Source organism: Saimiri boliviensis, chromosome 1 (genome assembly GCF_048565385.1).
Source record: "Saimiri boliviensis isolate mSaiBol1 chromosome 1, mSaiBol1.pri, whole genome shotgun sequence".
Classification (NCBI taxonomy): domain Eukaryota; kingdom Metazoa; phylum Chordata; class Mammalia; order Primates; family Cebidae; genus Saimiri; species Saimiri boliviensis.
In genome coordinates, this window is record NC_133449.1 from 286,503,797 (window position 1) to 286,506,633 (window position 2,837).

The following is a 2,837-nucleotide window of genomic DNA, read 5'->3' on the forward strand; positions in this document are numbered from 1 at the left end:
ATCATCAACAACATCATCCAAAGATAATTTATATTCCTTTGCTGTAACCCCTGCTCTTGAGATATTTACAACATAATAGACAAGACAGATTAGCCAATAAACAATTGTAATTCATCACACATAACCTGTGATGTGATAGATATAATGAATAAAAGGAACACGATAAAACCTGTGATGTGATAGATATAATTAATAAGAGGAGTCCATCCCCTCTACCTTGAAGGACAAGATCTGACTTCCTGGAGGAAAGGATGTCCAAGGTTGGTTGGAAAAATTCTTATCTAGCAGCTAGGTGCAGATTTTCAATGCAAAGGGAGAAATGTTATACAAACAACCAGGACTGATAGTGTGTGATGTCTTCAAGGTTGTACTGGCATGGTGTTCAGAGTGAGAAGTGAAGAAGACTGAGTTTCAAGCTCTAAGAAATGAGAACACTTAGGGGACATATGGAGAGAGCAAGAAGAACTTAGAAAACACATCAGGAATGCTCATTCAGCAGTGCATGAATGAAAATCAGAACAATACAGAGAAGATCAGCATACAGGGATGACATACACATTTGTGAAGTAGGTTATATTTTAACGTCCATCAACAGATGAATAGATAAATAAAGCATGGTATATACATACAATGGGTTTTTATTTGGCCTTAAAAATGAATGAAATTCTGATACATGCAACAACATGAATGAACCTTGAGGACATTATGCCAAGTGGAATAAGCCAGTCACAAAAGGACAAATACCATATGATTCCACTTATATCTGGCACCTAGAAAAAGTAAACTTAATAGAAACAAAAAGTAGAATAGTAGTTTCCAGGGGCTGGGGGATGGGAGGATGGGGAGGTTTCATGGGTACAGAGCTGCTGTTTGGGGTTAATAAAAAAAGGTCTGGAAATGGAAATAGAGATGACAGCTGTGAATCTATGTAATCCGACTGAATTGTATAGTTTAAAAGGGCTAAAATGGTAAATTTTATGTCATGTATATCTTGCCATAATTTCTATATTGAGCAGGAGAAGCCAAAGCAGTGGTTCTGTGCATCAGAAGATTACACAGATCACAAATCCGGGAAGAGAGTGCATCGGGAAGAGACTGGACAACAATGTTGGTTCTGCTGAGAGGCCAGGCCAGGGCTGTACACATTGGATGTAGACACTGTAGAGTCGGCTTCATCTTTGGAGAGAAGAGTCTCCAGGGGGCAGAGAGACAGAGACCAGATCGCAGTGGGGTGAGGAAAAAATGAGAAATAAGCAGCAAACAAGAGAGATGGACAAAGGTTCGTGATGAGTGCCTCTGTAAGTAGGTGGAGGGAAGGTAGCTGGAGGGAAGTGGGGATTTGAAAGCGTTTTCTTGGTAAAGGATGCGTTTAAATGCTGATGGAAAAAGCCATGTTAGAGAGGAAGGTAGAAAAAGCCGGAGAGGAGCGGGGAACCCAATACACTGAGGAGTTGGGCAGAATGAGGGCCTGAGCCCCAGAGACACACCTGGGGCTAGAGACTGGGAGACCACAGAGCAGGGCCAAGGGCCCTTTTGAAGATGGACACCGTGAATCTGTAATGATGGCCAACGTAAGAGGTGATAAAGACAGAGGTAAATGTCATGATTAAGTCAGCAGTGGCCAGCCACAGTGGCTCATGCCTATAATCTCAGGACTTTGGGAGGCTGAGGCAGGCAGATTACTTGAGGTCAGGAGTTCAAGACCAGCCTGGACAACATGGTGAAACTCCATCTCTACTAAAAAATACAAAAATTAGCTGGGTGTGATGGTGCCTGCCTGTAATTCCAGCTACTTGGTAGGCTGAGGCATGAGAATCGCTCAAACCTGGGAGGTGGAGGTTGCAGTGAGCTGAGATCGTGCCACTGCACTTCAGCCTGAGCAACAGAGTTAGACTCCATTTCAAAAAAACAGAAAAAGCAGTAAATACAGGTCTCAAGAACTTTAAACTTCCTCCAAAGAGAATTAAAAAAATTTTTTAAAGAAAGAAAAAAAATATCAAAGTGTATTTCTATTATCCTCTTAAACTACTTTCTCTGGACTGAAGGTAGCTACAAAGCAGTATCTTTGCTGAAGCAGCCAAGTTGACATTCTTCTGTGTCTAGCATTATCCCAGATATTCCTCAACGCCAACAAGAGTTCGATTTGCAGAGACAGCTGAGAAATTTCAGTAAATTGATTCAGCAATCTGGTGTTTTTCTTTTTCTGTTTCAGTTTCCTTTACAATGAATAATATTTCTTTCCAGTGTAACTGCTGAGTGGACAATGATTTTAAGAGTAATCTATTTCTCTTTCTATATCTTTCTAGGCCATGAAAAGAAAAAGATTCATTCCTGGATCTTAAGAACTGACTGACAAGTATCTACATTTACCACCCTCTAGTCATATAAAGATTGTTTTCCCTCTAAGAAAGAATATCTATAAGCATATACATAGTCAGACACAGAGAGAGAATATAGATCTAAAAGGATATCAATATGCAAATACATAAAAGGATCTTTACATATATCCTTTTATATCTATAAACTTTTATGTAGCCTTTTATGTGTACGTGTGTATATATGCCATATATGTACACATATACCGTATATGTATATACAGACACACACATAGAGTTTTTTATATATTAGGTCACTGGAACTTAGACTAAATGTTTAAGGGAAACCATACAAAATTTTTGAGATAGACATCAAAATAATAGCATGTTTATGACCTTGATTCTAATCTAAGTGTTTTAACTTTAAAGTATCAACAGCCCATGTGTTTCTCACATAAGCCTCTTCACCTCATGTTAAATTATTACTTATATAAGTGTGTGATAAGCATCCATCACCTCTCT

At 39.0% G+C, this 2,837-nt stretch overlaps 1 pseudogene; it reads left to right on the forward strand.

Moving 5' to 3' along the window:
* Positions 1-486: 486 nt before the first annotated feature.
* On the forward strand, positions 487-581 carry LOC120365701 (U6 spliceosomal RNA; annotated as a pseudogene).
* The last annotated feature ends 2,256 nt before the right edge of the window (positions 582-2,837 follow it).